The sequence below is a fragment of the Centroberyx gerrardi genome, chromosome 8 (assembly GCF_048128805.1).
Source record: "Centroberyx gerrardi isolate f3 chromosome 8, fCenGer3.hap1.cur.20231027, whole genome shotgun sequence".
Classification (NCBI taxonomy): Eukaryota; Metazoa; Chordata; class Actinopteri; order Beryciformes; family Berycidae; genus Centroberyx; species Centroberyx gerrardi.
This window is the reverse complement of record NC_136004.1, coordinates 24,531,331-24,548,050: the sequence shown is the minus strand read 5'-3', so window position 1 is coordinate 24,548,050 and position 16,720 is coordinate 24,531,331.

The following is a 16,720-nucleotide window of genomic DNA, read 5'->3' as shown; positions in this document are numbered from 1 at the left end:
CGCCAGCTTGTCAGAGTGTGACTGATTGATTACTACCCAGAAGGCTTGGCTTTGTTGATGTCAGAAACAGGACAGGTACTGCAGACCACAGGGGGCACCGAGAAGATTGATGTCTCTCTCTTTTTCCCCCCTTCCATCTTTCTCTCTCTCACTTTCTCTCTCCATCTATTTTTCTCCACTCTCTTCCCTCTCCTTAGTCACTCACTCCTCCACAGACGCACTCCCATGGACCCCACTGATCACTATAAATGCTCTTATAACACTCTCACCGAAGAAACGTCTGTTTTTCTCTGAACAAAGAGTGATGCATCAGAGGACAAAATTGAGCGCCGACAATGTCGTCACAGAAAATGTGGTGTATTTTGTCCCGACTGTGCTATCAAAATGCTCTTTTTCCCTTCAAACCTGTTTCCGAGGAACCCAATATATCACCTACTTTCTCACTAGTATCTATATGATGTGATGACGTCTTTTTTTTCAGTAAATACACTACCAGTCAAAAGTTTGGACCCACCTGATTGAATGTACCATGTTTTTCATTATCTTAAAGCCATTTTGATCTAAAGGCTTATGCTTAAATGCTTGAACTTTGTTTCTTAGACAAATATAAATAGTGAAGTTGATGTCTATGTATGAATTTCTTTCCAAAGCCTTTGCCTTGGGCGACTACTTTAAAGAATCTAAAATATAAGATAGTTTTGATTTGTTTAATACTTTTGACTGGTAGTGTATAACAGATTATAGTTTCCTTTTTTGCATTAACATTACTGTAGTTGTAATCTTTTACTCCCCACCAAGACAGCAGCTACGGTTGCAATATCAGTCATCTCTAACCAAACGACCATCTCTATGTTCAAACTCTCATGCCAAATGAGTGAATTGGGCCTGAATCAGGAGTCCCTACAAAGAGTGCTGGGCACCAGCCAATATTGGAGCGGAGAGGAGAGTTCATAGCTTTGAAGAGGCTGCATCTCCTTCTCTCCCTCTGCCTGTCGATCTGCCTCTCTGCTGTATCTAACCCCTCCCTCTCCCCTCTCTGCTTCAGCTCTGCAGGAGACATTAATGATCTGATGTGGGATCTGCCCTTTACTACCCCAACCAGCTGTAACACAGCATTTGCAATAATAATAGCTGATCTGGGACCGGCCACTATTCACCCCCAGCCAGGTGTTCCTTGGCGCTTGGAAATTTAATGATCTGACCAGGGATGTGACCCTTCGACACCCTGACCAGTTGTCTGTTCCAGTTCTCTCTCTCGTTCCGCCCACAGTATACAAGCCACAGTCCAGAGGTGTGGTGGAGGCGGATACACAGGTACGCTCTGAAGCAACTTGAACAGGCAGTGATGGGTTCAGCTTGATTGAGGATTGGCAAATGTGATAAATGTAATGTAGAAATTCCAGATTAGTCTTTAGATTGGATCGTAGATTAAAATGTTTTGTATCAGAGAGGGATTGCTTAGGTGCTACTATTTCTGCTACTACTACTACTACTGTAACTACTACTACTACTACTACTACTACTACTACTGCTACTACTACTACTACTGTAACTACTACTACTACTACGACTACTACTACTACTACTGTAACTACTACTACTACTACTACTACTACTACTACTGCTACTACTACTACTACTATAACTACTACTACTACTACGACTACTACTACTACTACAACTACTACTACTACTACTACTACTACTACGACTACTACTACTACTACAACTACTACTACTGCTACTACTACTACTACTGTAACTACTACTACTACTACTGTAACTACTACTACTACTACGACTACTACTACTACTACTGTAACTACTACTACTACTACTACTACTACTATTGTAACTACTACTACTACTACGACTACTACTACTACTACTACTGGTACTACTACAACTACTACTACTACTACTACTGCTACTACTACTACTACTGTAACTACTACTACTACTACGACTACTACTACTACTACTGTAACTACTACTACTACTACGACTACTACTGTAACTACTACTACTACTACTACTACTACTACTACTGTAACTACTACTACTACTACTGCTACTACTACTACTACTGTAACTACTACTACTACTACTACTACTACTGTAACTACTACTACTACTACTACTACTACTACTACTACTGTAACTACTACTACTACTACGACTACTACTACTACTACTACTGGTACTACTACAACTACTACTACTACTACTACTGCTACGACTACTACTACTGTAACTACTACTACTACTACGACTACTACTACTACTACTGTAACTACTACTACTACTACTACTACTACTGTAACTACTACTACTACTACTACGACTACTACTACTACTACTACTGCTGCTGCTACTACTACGACTACTACTACTACTACTACTACTACTACTGTAACTACTACTACTACTACTACTACTGCTACTACTACTACTACTACTGTAACTACTACTACTACTACGACTACTACTACTATTGCTACTACTGCTATTACTACTACTACTGTAACTACTACTACTACTACTACTGCTACTACTACTACTACTACTACTGCTACTACTACTACTGCTGTAACTACTACTACTACTACTACTACTACTACTACTACTACTGCTACTACTACTACTACTACTGTAACTACTACTACTACTACTACTACTACTACTACTGCTACTACTACTACTACTACTGTAACTACTACTACTACTACTACTGCTACTACTACTGTAACTACTACTACTACTACTACTACTACTACTGCTACTACTACTACTACTACTACTACTGCTACTACTACTACTACTGTAACTGCTACTACTACTACTACTACTACTACTGCTACTACTACGACTACTACTACTACTACTACTACTACTGCTACTACTACTACTGTAACTACTACTACTGCTGCTACTACTACTACTGTAACTACTACTTCTACTAGTACTACTACTACTGTAACTACTACTACTGCTGCTGCTACTACTACTGTAACTACTACTGTTGCTACTGCTACTACTACAGCTACCTTGAAGTAGGGCATGACAACAGCTTGCTGAAAACATGACAAATTGAAATACTTTACTCATTTACAACACTCAATACATTGTATGCAGCTGCTTATTTTCGGATCTATGTGTGACATGTCTGCCTTATACGCATAAATGTATTAATAGATTGATTTTTATGGAGCATTTTAAGGGGAAATGACTGGAGGGGTTTTTCCTCTATCTAGCCATAACTCTCCATTTTCCCGCTCTCACCTGTCTCGTTCTGTCCCCATATATCCCCGACTCTTTCTCATTTGCTTCTTTCACTCTCTATCCTTCACCATCCCCTCAGACACACCTAACTATACTCTCTCTCTTACACACTCACTCACTCACTCTCACACACACACACACACACGGACACACACACACACACACACACACACATACTGTATACTTTTACTGCATTTCATTGCAGTGCTGAATCCGTAATGTGCAGACTCAGTAAAGCATTCAGACAAGCTGAGCATGATAAAGTAGCCGGCGGATGTAGTGCTGGGAAATATTTCAAAATTTTTGGAGCTTTTTTTTTTTCATGAAGAATAAAGTTGCATGGGTTGGACGAAGTGAAAGAGGTAAGGGCGACTCTCTCCTTCTCCTCCTCTCACCCACTGTTTATGCATATTTGCACAAATGTCCGGTCTGCTCTTGCATATTCAGCTATACACCTAAATAAGATTGTAACTTCAAATTACCTCTTCCATCATGGCCAGTGGTACTGCAGGGGAGAATGTCTGCATGCCCCACAGACCCCCTGCAGAGTTAAGCTCAGTGTGGAGTAAATCCCCAGGCTTGTCTCCCTGAGATAGATTACACTGCACACTCACACACACACACACACACACACTCACACACACACACACCTACACACACACACAGGTCCACATCTTCCCATGGCTTTGGACTGCATGCTGTGCTCTGTTCCATATTCCTTGAACAACCTTGAAGATTCCCCCCCGAATAGTTTGATAAGCTCATTTACATTTGAATTATCACATAAATTAGTACTGTATGGAACTGAATACAGATGATGCTTTGGCCCAAACATCCGGCAAAAAAAAGTAATCCATGTAATTGTCCATGTTGTTGTCCATGTTATTGTTTTGTCCCGGCACCTATTGCGCGCTCAGCCGTCCTGGTGGGGGATCCCTCTTTGGATTGGCCCGCCCAAGGTTTCTTCCATTTTTTTCCTAATAAGGTTTTCCTTGCCTTCGCTGAGGGTCTAAGGTTCGTGGTGCCGGTTAGGTGGCTAGGCTAGATAGGTTAGGTAGGCCAGTGATGTCTTTTCAACATGCTGTTTTGTGTCTTGTTCTGTGTTTTGTTCCGTGTTTTATTACGTCTGTACACTGTATTCCATCATTTCGTTTTGTGATTGACTGTTGATTAGTTAGATTTAGCTAGGTTTGTTCTTTGTAAAGACTTTTGAGACATGCTTTTGTAATGAAGAGCTATATAAATAAACCTGACTTGACATGTATAGCATTTCTCATTGCCTCCCCTTGCATATTATACTTGTACATGTTTAATGATTTATATGTATCTTTCTCATCAGCTATAGTGGAATTGTTATGAATAATCTATAGTAGAATAAGTAAAAAATATATGCACATGCATACCACTAATGCATCATTTTACAACAGTAAAGTAGGATATTTCATTTCAGAATGAAATTCTCCAAATGTTTTTTAGCCAAACCTGTGTAATGGTGGGACACTAAGATCTACCATAGTGAACAATATTGTCATGGATTTTAGTTACATAACATTGCCAGCTGACAAAATTGTCTAAAAATGTAACTTTCAAGAAATCAAGCAAAAGAAGCCTTATTTTGAAATCAAATACATATTGACACACATAAATCTATAAAATAAGTTTTGAATGGGTTTTTATGTGCTGAAATGTAATGGAAGTCGTTCAACTGTCAAAGAGCGATGCAGGCTAAATCTTCTCTTCAAGTCACTAAAATTGGAGTTAGTTTGGCACAACAGCTGTGTTATAAGACAAGACATCAATCAGTGTTTACAGTGATAATCAAAGTATACTGAGTTGTAAGAGTAGCCTACATCTATATCAAAAATCTTTTCAACCACATGGTATTTCCAGGCAAGTTAAGGATCAGAGTCAGGATACCAAATTGAGTCACACTTATCCTGGAGTGTTGCTGCTTGATGACCACAGTAACATATTTTTATTAGGCTGGATTTTATGTCCAGAGACTAAAATTTTAATTTGGGTCCTGGGCTGAAAGAAGAAGCTCTGGTTTAAGGGGTTAAGAACCAGAGCTTACGAGTGGGAGCAGAATCAAATTGCTGTGTCAGAGGGTTGATGAACACATCTAAGACCGTACTGTCCTGCATGGATGGTTTAAACGCTTTCTCAAACCACGCTTCTGTACACAGAATGAAATGTCATTATGTGGGTCTATTCCACTCCACTGTGTTTAAACAAAATGTATTCTCACAATGAAAGTAAAAGAAAGGTGCTGCTATAGAGGTATGCACACTGAAAAGTTGTAATGCTCTGCCAAAGTAAAATTTTGCTTTAAGAGAGATCGAACAGTATGAGTATGTTGTCGAGTGAGAGGGAACTGGGTGATGTCATATGGACTGATTACCTAAAATGTCATCCAACCAAATGTGCGTCTCCAGGAGGGCTAAGGAGTTGGAGCTAGACTTCAGGTAAAATATCATTCCAAATCCCTCTTTATCTATAAGAAAAGTTTGGAGAGTCTTCTACGCCTTTCAGTCATATTACAAGAGAAACCACAAATCTCCATCCTTGATCCGCAGTAAGCTGTGTGTTGTGTGCATCGGATGTTTTATTTTTAGCCGTGCCAGCGCAGATTGCCATCAGTGTTAGATCCAGTGGCTTGGTACACACAGATATACAATAACCTTCTAGATCTTTAAATGAAAAACTTTTTTGCCTTGTTAACAAATTCTCCATATCATAACGCACACCTATTTAACTTTAATTTACAAAGTTTTAATTTTCTTGTAGTTTCATATCAAAATCCCATGACTTTCACTTTTTGGAAAATGGCATATTTTTGGTGTTTTTTCATCGTGGTTTTCATCACAAATTCAACCAATAATACCGTCACAGATTTTTGACCAATTCCCTCCTTCTGCCCCTGCCATCATATAAAATCTGTAATTTCACAACTTTCAAAGTACTCTCGCTTGGCCAGTCCAGAAAGGCAGAACCCATTGTCGTTGTGGGATATGGGAAAAAAACATTTTAGGATGTTTGTATCTCTTTAACCAATCACACTCGTCAAGAGCGCCGTATGGTCTGCTTAAATAGTATCAGGGGAAGCTGTTTTGCCGACGATTCACTGCTCAAAAAGACTCCATGTAAGAAAGTTATAGACGTATGTCATCTCTCTACTAAAGGTGACCGAGGGAACAGCCTCAAAGCCTTAGAGAGGCCGGATCCGTCATAACTTTCAAAAAGCATCTTAAAACTCATTTATTTTCATGCCATTACTGACCTTTAATTACATTTTTAATTATTATATTTTTACTGTATTTTTACTTGTGTATGATGTCATTATACTTTTATTTGTGGCTCCACTGCACATTGTTTTAGTGTCCTGTTTCATACTGTTGCAACGCACTTTGTACCCTTCTTGTTTTCTCTGCTTTTAACTTTATGAAGCACTTTGTAGCTCACTGTTTTGGTTACTTACTATGTGGCAAGAGTTTTAAAGATGAACGCAAGAAAAACATTCGATCATTTTGCTCTAGAGGAGCTCACTGGCTCTATTATGACCAATTATGTTTTTCTAGCCATATGCGGCTCTTGCAGAATGTCTTAAACCCGGTATCACAGGAGCAGGATTGAAGTGGAGAGGATTGTAGTGGTGGTTGCCATGCCACTGAAGCACGCTGCTGCCAGGATTAATGATGTGCTAACGCATCCCCAACTGACTGTGACTAGATTGCTAAAGTTTTTTTATTACAACAGATTGGTGAAAGGGGCAGCACACAGGAAGCAGAAACGGGGAGCATTCCGCCTGAAACATACTTCCTGTATGTCAGACAACTTTCAAAGATAAGGAGGTGCTGTTTCCTTTTCCTAAGACACTGCGGTTGCATCCTGGTGGCTGGAATTTATTTATTTTGAAGAATCCAGAATTTGTGGCAGCTCAAGATTATGTGCAAATCATTTCATAGAGCTTTTTAGATGCTCAGGGAAGAGGGTGGAGGCGGTATACATGACTGGAGTGAATGAAATTACGTCGACTTTAAAAACTCCACCCGTTAACACCAAAGTGCTGTGGTAACACAGTGTTGTAGAAACTAAGAATCACTGAACAAAATATTTCATCCATGCGTTGACTTACCCACTACAGTTAGAAAATCACCTAGCTGCTTCCTAGTATCTGGATCTCCAGCCTCCAGTTGGTTGATGCTTGTTTGACTTCTACCGTACTGCCTGGTGTATGAGCGCACACTGGATTTCCCTCAGGCAGGGCTCTATACAGTAATTCCCCTAAGCAGTGTGCATGGCAAAAGGTGTTGTGTACAAACAAACGCACAAACAAATGCACACACAGATGCGGCTCTTAAACTAAGCTTTGTAAATTAGAATGGAACTCTGGATGTGATGTTGACCAGCTCTCCATTGAAGTTCTTATCTTTTCTATTCTATTCTATTCTATTCTATTCTATTCTATTCTATTCTATTCATTTGCTTCTGTTTTGTTCTGTTCCATTCTGTTCCATTCTCCTCTGTTCAGAACCGTGCAGTGACATTTTGGGCAGCTTGCCTGTAGCTAAATAATTTTGGTGTAACAGGCAGGGAGCCCGTTTTTAAGACGTTTATCTCTTTCTCGGCAGTATCCTGTCCTGTGTAAGATAATGATGGCAAACAAAAATTATGGAAAAACACTGAAATTAACATTTTAGGATAATTTATGAGTGCAGGGCAAAAGGACAGTAGCTCCAGGGACCTTTGGATGATCTCTGTGCTTTGCATGACTTCATGACATTCTATTTTATGTTCATAAAAACCTTAGATTAACATAAGACAACAGCAGCGTTGGGTAGGTTAGAGATTACTGATTACCTGCTCCAAACTGTAATTAGTTAGTGTATATAATATTCCACTTGATTACTCAAGATCAGAAACGCAATATGATTATTTTCAGTTCCTTTTGTACTACTTTACCTCCAAATCAAAAGGCTATGAGACATTTATTTCAATTTAGAGACTTAATAATTTTAATAGTAATAAAATCATAATCTGCAGCCACCAACAACTGTTATTTAAAGATGTGTAAAATTATATTATTTTTTGTCAAATGTATCCATAATCTGATACTGTTTTTTCCACTAAATGTAACTGATTACATGTACAATTTTTTTAATAATCTGATTTCTGTATTGTCATTAAATGGATCCTTCTACTCCCCAACTATGAGTAAAAGAAATGTCAACCTTCAATGCGATCTACTGCGAGGGCTAGAATGGGAGATGCAGTCTTGTCTCAAAGTGTTGGCGAAGAAATCTGACACCATATTGCACTGCATGGGCAATTTAAATGCCTTTTCAAACCATATTGTGAATGACATCTACTACACAGACGAACATATTGTAAGAGAGGTGCCAAACTCCATCCAGCCATATGTGAAACACCAGAGGGATCAGCAGAGGGAGACGGCTGTAGGTGCTGTCCCACACGACTGATGAGGATATCTGAGGCATTTCCCATCTACAGTATACTGTGACAAAAACCCTTAACATCGTGTCAGAGTGATTTAATATGGTAACATTGTAAGGTAATCATTTGTGCATCCCCAAGAGAATGGGAGAAGGCTAATCTTATAACAGTTAGATGTGTTCGACCTGTGGAAGCCTACTCAAATTGCAGCATCTATCTGTTCTGCAGCTATTATATTGGCTAGTTACAAATGAAGCCAGTCAACCAAAAGGTAGAAATGAAGTCATTTGACTTGCCATGGTTGTGTGTGTGAATCTTTCATGCTAAATAGAATTCACGACCCACCATAACCACAGTAAAGTGAAAACGGTGTTTTTCCATGTACATCTCTGCTTGCTAGCAACATTTCCCATGTCAACAGAATTCTTGCACATGGAAGCACTTGCTATGTGCATGTGACACTTCAAAAAACACCTTGACTAAACTGTTACCAAATCTTTCTTTAGCATATTGTAAGCGATCAGAAGCCTCAAACAGCCATATGTGAATGACCGGAGGGATGAGACGCAGGAGAAGACTCAAGGTGTCGTCCCAGAGGGCTGATGGAGAAGTATGTAACAACTCTTTGGTAGGAAAACAACATATTGCTTCATGTTTTAATTGGAGCAAGTTAATGGTCCATGAAGACTTGTGTACTAGTCACTAAGACAAGCTGTTCTGATTAAGAAAGCGTGTGTGTGTGCGTGCGTGCGTAGTCGGAAAAAAAAAGCTAGGTTTTCACTGTCTCTTTGGCCAAGTGCCTGTTTGGCATCAAGCCTCCAGGGGGAATCGTTATTAGCGCTGTTCTTTTCTGTCCTCAAACTTTTTCTTTGCTCTGGTGTCTTAGAAACTTGATAAGGAATCGTTTGCAGATGTAGCTTGTGTACCCATGTAATTGCATGTCTTTTACTGGTAGAACAACCAAACATTAATCGTACCACTTGTACAACACAATGTATATTTTTACGATAGATAAAAGCAGAGAGAGAGAGAGAGAGAGAGAGAGAAAGGAGAGAGCGAGTGGCATTAAGGTGTCTCTATTTTGGGGGCAATTTGAGGGCAGAGCATGAGAGTTAGCAGAATGTGTGTATGTGTGTATTTGTGTGTGTTTGTGTGGCAAATGTGCTTGCCTTAATTGACGTGTGTTGCATGGTTGTTTATGTATGGGAGAAAGAGAGAGACGGAAGGAAGGAGATCTGTGGTGTGATGTGAATACAGTGTGTCTTTCATCTTTATCAGCTGTCAGCACGGTTAATAGGGCAGTAGACAGCTTTCTAAACACACACACACACACACACACTCACATACACACACACACACACACACACACACACGCACACAGCCATGAGCGGGAAATGAGGCAATTCTATTAGGATGACATACATCATTCCTTGACAGAGCGGTTCATTTTACACCTCAGTCAATACACTGCTGAATTATTATAAAGTTTCTCTGCTGTATTTCCTCCAAATTATATGTTGCAGTAATTGCCATTTTATCATAGTTATAGGTGACAATACTGTGCTATCACTGCTGTCAGATGCCACATGAAAACCTCAAATTAAAAAAAACCCAACATATATATATATTTTTTTTTTACAGGAATTTTTTTTTTTCCCCCTCCAGTTGATTCCTAAGGGTATTTTTTAAAATAGAGAATATATTGAGTGGGGTTTGTGAATGCTGAGGTCATTAAAATTATGTAACACCTAAAATGAGTTACAAGGTTTTTGTATGGCAGCAGTATGACCGCAGTACTAAGTAATGTTAATGAAGATGAAGAGGACAATGATGGTGACGGTGATGATAATTTTGATGATGATGATGATAATAGAGGTGATGATAAAGGTGACAGTAATGGCAGGTTGTTGCCTAAAGCCTGAGCATTTTGCATTGCTTCCCTGCTGTCTTTTTTGTATTTTAAGGCAGACTTTAATTTCAGAGAGAGAGAGAGAGAGAGAGAGAGAGAGAGATGAAGTAAGAGAAAGAGAAATTAGATGAATACAACAGGAAGAAGGGAAGTTCTATTGTTTTTTCGCTGTCATATTGTATGTTTTTTGTGTATTGTTTTGTTCTGATTTTGTGTTTGTGTTTAAGTATGCTTTTACGTGTTATCCTTTGGTTTGTACTGTTGTTTGCACCTTTTTATACCCAAATTAATCAATCAATTAAGTGCAGGAGGTCAAGAGAGAAAGAGAAACAGTACAGAGAGAAAGAGAAAAAGCAGGGTTTAGCGGTGTGTATTTTGGGGGAAGGGGGGTGGGGTGGTGGTGGGGGAGGGGGGCATCTGAGGGCAGAGCCTGAGAGATCAAGAGAGTGTGAAAAGTAAGAAGTGAAGAAAGCGAGGAGAGCCACAAAGAGATAAAGCGGGCGACAGAAAGGACGCGGAGCGAAAGAGGGGTCTGAGGTTTGTATTTAATCCTCCTGCTGTTTGTGTCTGCGGCTCTCACCGGAGCACTAAAGCTTCCAGGGAAAGACGTCTTTATTACGCTGTATCCCCACACCGCATTTAACCTGTATCCTCTCCTCTCCTCTCCTCTCCTCTCCTCTCCTCTCCTCTCCTCTCCTCTCCTCTCCTCTCCTCTCCTCTCCTCTCCTCTCCTCTCCCCTTAATCTCCCCTCTTCTGCTTTCCTCCCTTTAATCATTGACTTTATTGTCTTTTCGTTTCTTCTTTTCTTGCCTTCTCTTGCAGCAGTCCTTAACATCTATTCGCGGGGCTTTTCATTGTAACAATACATCTGAAATAGGCAGTGTTACAGGCGCACTTACTTTGATCTATTCAATTCAAGCAAAACATTTATGCTACTTACACCCACGCTCACCAGGGTATCCTTCTTTCTCCATAACCTTGGTGTGAGCCAAGTCTGGCATGAGTACATCTCTGTTATCCCTTTGTGTGTGTGTGTGTGCGTGCATCCCTTTCTCTTGCTCAGCAGCTTAGCGTCTACGTACATATGCATGCTTGTGAGTCTGTGTTTGCTTGGCTTTGTGTCCCTGTACATATGTGTGTGCTTGTATGTGTGAGTGAGAGAGAGAGTGTTACAGGCTGGTTAAGAGCCCAGGTGCTGAGTGGCTGTGCAGAGCCAGTAAATGGCAGCATTTATGTGGCGCTCGGGGTTCTGTCTTTATCAGCGTGTGTCGCGGTGTATGGTAAACTTGAAGTGCGTCTGGCCGAGAGATCGCTCTTTATTCGAAGGTGAACTGGGATATAGCCGGTAAAGTAGTGCTATTTGTCCTCAGTGGTCAATGTCAGCCAATGGGCTCTTTAAACTCAGACTCGGATCAGTCGCTTTTAACAGGTGGGCTGAGGCTCGCTGGTATAATGTGGAGTGGGCTGAAGTGTGCTCCAAAAAGGGCAAAAAAAAAAAAAAAATCTTTTCAATTGAATCAGTTTAAGTGATCACAGTTCAGAACAAGTTTGGCCTTACTGAGAATTTCTCTGTATTTGGTGACCCTTGTTATATGATTATAAAAGACTTTTCATCCAGCATTTTTCCCAACAGTGAATGCCCAGGTTGAATGTGGGATTTTGCATGTCCTTTAAATGTGTTGTGATGCTAGAAAGATTGAGAGTCTGTGATTTAAAGTACCATTCCAGTGTGATTTTTCTTTTTGCTAATTTCATCCTTTATCACATTGGGATATTTGCTTTTTTTCCCCTTCGTCTTAGTTGTTGTTGCTTTTTAATATTTTGAAACCAATGCTCCCAGTAAAGGGCAGCAATTTTAAGCCAAAACTGTGTAAAATCCAGCATTAATTTTCCATTTCATTTTACAGACTATAGCTGGCGGATGTGTCTTGCGTTGGTTCGTACGTTGGGGTTAGGGTTACTCAAAACTTGGTATGGCAGCCTATTAACAACCAGTCAGGCAAACCATTCAGGGTGGTGACCAATAGTTTGAAGCGATTGGTCGAATCAATTATAATGGAACCATTTTGCACATTTAAGCTGGTGATAGTCTGTGGTGAGCGCTCTCTGTCCCCCGGGACTCATACAGCGTAAACTGTGCTGTAGGAAAGATGAGCTAGAACTGCAGGAGCTGTGCTGTACATTTTATACAATGATTGACACTGTTTTTGCATCATGCAGACACATGCACACACACACACAAATATGCATGTGTACATAATGTTGCAAATATACATATGCATACCTATACAATTATGTATATGAATGCACAGACAGGCACAAACACATAGGCAGACCTTTATATAACCCATAGATGGTGTCCTTGCCCTCAGCTGCCACTGGCTAATGTGTCACGCTTGGAGGTGTTGAAATCTGGCCCTGGATGCTGGCACTTTCCTAGGGACACACACACACACACACACACACACACACTCACACACACACACACACACACGTGTTAACTTGTCCCAGAGGGTGTGACAAGAGGACAGTGAATCAAAGGACGCTGGGAAACAGTCATGTATGACACAGATTGACTCAGACAGCCATGTTCTACCACCTCTTCGTTTCAACTCAATCAACAACACAGAGAATAGACCTTTATATTACATTGCCTTTTAAGATGTTAGTATAGATGTAGGCAGTATAGTATAGTGTAGTAGTATAGAAATCAAGTATTCCCACAGTGTGCTATGCTGCTGAGCTGTCCCCCAAATCTAGAAAAGGAGATCAATCTGTGACGCACATGCACATAAAAAATGTGTGTAAACTGTATACTCCAATTATGTTAGAGCGATTATTGTCTTAGTGGGATTAAGTGTAATTGTAGTAACATATGCAGAATACTCCAATTTGTCTTGCATTAATAGAAACCCGTCAGAACATCTGCGCCCCTTAATCATATTTCTCTTTGTGTGATTTTTGTGTGCGTGTGCTGTTGTGCACGTAGCTCATGTTCTGTCAGGTTTTTGTCATTTCTGTTTACGCATTAACCGCTTCATATGTAAAGCGGATTATTAGGGGAGTCACTTTATAGAATCACGTAGACGGTTTAATTGCACTATTGTCTTAATCAGTATTGGCAATGGCTGCTTTATTGTGAGCATGTCAGCACAGCCATTGACAAAGACTGAGTCACTGATTCTGTGGACACTGTCACAGTTCCCCGGGGGATTCTCCAAGGATACGGAAATATTTTTTTCATTCAGAACTAGCACCGCAATAGCGTAAAGCTCATCTGGGCATTAAAGCTGAAAAGAAAAATTGACAGGTATTCAAACTCTGTATCCCATTCGCCCTAACCCTAACCCTAACCCTAACCCTAACCCTAACCCTTGCTCTCTTCTCTGAAATTTGTCTACATACCAACCAGCTCCCAAACAGATCCCTTTCACATCAAAAACAGTATTTGAATACGGACTTGAGACACAACAAGACACAAGTTACAAAATACAATTTCATTTACATCACTGAGGCCTATATCAACGATACATTCCCTATAATTGGCACTTCTGTATCCAAAATCCATCTGTATTGCCTCAAGCCTCAACGACTTTTTATTTCATTTTATTTGACTTCATTTGAACCCACTCTTCTGATAAGGCTGTATCAGAATGTGATGTATAATTACTGCATCTCCACCACATTCCCATCCAATCCAAGTTTCAGGTGAATCAGCACGGCGATGCCCGGTTGTGGCTGTGTGGGTTCACAGAAATCATCCCATTTTGCCCTGGAAACCAATTATTTGCCTCCAAGGCCTGTTTGAATAATTTTACAATGCTGGTAAGGTCACAGGAGCATGCCTCCAATTCATCATGACTTCATTTTACTTTGACCCTGTAACCACAGCATTATCATTGCAAATAATAACTGAAGGTAAACAAGCAGTTGTTGTTCTTTTTTTCCCCTCGTCTTTCCCTCTATTTTCTACGACTCACCTTTGAGGTCCTTGAGAATCCACATATTCACTTGATAGGTGCAAAACCACAACGTACACACACACACACGCACACACACATACAAAGTAGCTGGCCAATTTCCACCAACAAATATATTTTTCCATCCGTTTCCAATGTGGAACAAACAGTCGAGGGGTAAAGAAAATGCTCCAGGGGCTTCTATTTGCCATTCATGTGTCCTATCTGTATGAATTGAGAGCTGAAAGTGCTGGTGTAGATATTGCACCCACACCTCACCCCCACCCCCTTTTCCCAACGTATAGAAAGAGGTAAGGTGGTGCAGACCTCAGCAGTTTAGTGAATCTCTGCATGCATTGAGAAATAGGAGGACCTGAGGGAAAAGGTCAGAGCAATATATATTTGGCATGTAGAGTGGAAGGGCTTTCTCACCTTCTGGGGGCGGGGGTGCAGCGTTTCCCACAGTTTGGCAGGTTACTTAGGTGGGGTGCGGGATGTGAGCAGAATCTTCTTTATTCCTCTGTTCAATCCATTCAAATAAAGATGGATTTGATAATGTTTTGGCTGCATTTTCAATGACATTTCAGCGAGCTCTGTATCTTTGTTCTGGCACTAACTTACTTATTTAATCTTACTCTATTAACTATAAGCTAATGAGGCTAGCTTACTTACCTGGCAAACTACTATACTGCCATTTCATTTAGTGAAGCAAATATGACATACAGCTAATAACAAATAGGTTAATTCCTCAACATACAGTCCATCATGTTTATCGTGAAGTTACGTTACAAACTTTGCCTCTTGATTCAGTTTGTGTCGGTAAAGACGCAACATGACCTAAAGGACCAATACAATACATCATAGGTGCAGCAGATTGATTGTTGTTGTTCACTAACACACTTTCAGTGCTTATGTCTTTGTTTTTATAAACTACATTGATGAGAGATGCCAACAAAAACGAAACTTTGCATATCTTATTAAGGTGTTAGAATTTACACATCAATTGTATATTAAGACGCATAGTTCATACACTCAAGGCACAAGACAAGTGTCATGGTTCCTGGTTGGTGGTTAATTTACCTGGACAGGCTGCCAAAATATAATCAATATATTGTTGTTGTTGTTGGTTGAAAGCCAATCTCCAAAATGTCAACTTTTCAGGAACTACGAAAAATAGCATTGTTTCTAGGTTGACCACCAAGCATTTTTGAGTTTATCCAGTGGAGTTATGAATGGGTTTCATAAGCCCAGAGGTTGTAGAATTATCTCAACCCATAGAGGAGCATGTAATCCTTAACCTGAAGTGAAAACATAAACATCACCAAAATTGGAATTATGAATTTTCACATGACAACAGCGATATGCGAAGCCCCGGGGTGTATATTTCAAACATGTACTGTATATGCAGACATGCATGTACACAAAGGCATTTGCAAACATATTGACACATAAACACACATACACAAATGCATACACTTACAAATATATATCTATAGGTAGGGCTGGGTATCGGTACTCGATACCTTTAAGGTATCGACCGAAATAACCCAGTACCAAGTAGTATCGAAACTTCTCCAGTCAAACGATACCTGCATTCGATACTTTTTGTACACAGATCTAGAAAAAAATGACTATTTGTATGGTTTTGCTCGCAGCCTCGTGTGATTGGCCTTTGCTCGTGTGATTGGCCCACTACCGCAGCAGCTACAACCCATACAGTCTGTGGTGAAGTCGAGCGCGGTGTATGTGACGGAGTTGGCAGTTCAGCGTGCCGAGATGCCACCAAAACGTAAAAAAAAAGGTATCGAATGAAGTACTCTATTGGTATCGGTATCACTTTAAGGGTACTGGTATTGGTACTGGTATCGTCATTTTTTAAACGATACCCAGCCCTATCTATAGGCTATATTTGCATGTGTATGCACTTGTATATTTATATATATATATGAGCACACACACACATACATACTATAGGACATGCACATAAACACGTGCACACATACTGTACAGTACGCACACAAGACAAGGATACACAACCTGATTTGTACACACTCATACGAAGCCACACACTGCTGGTGGAAAAATATCCGTTCACACATTCCCACAGACAGTGAG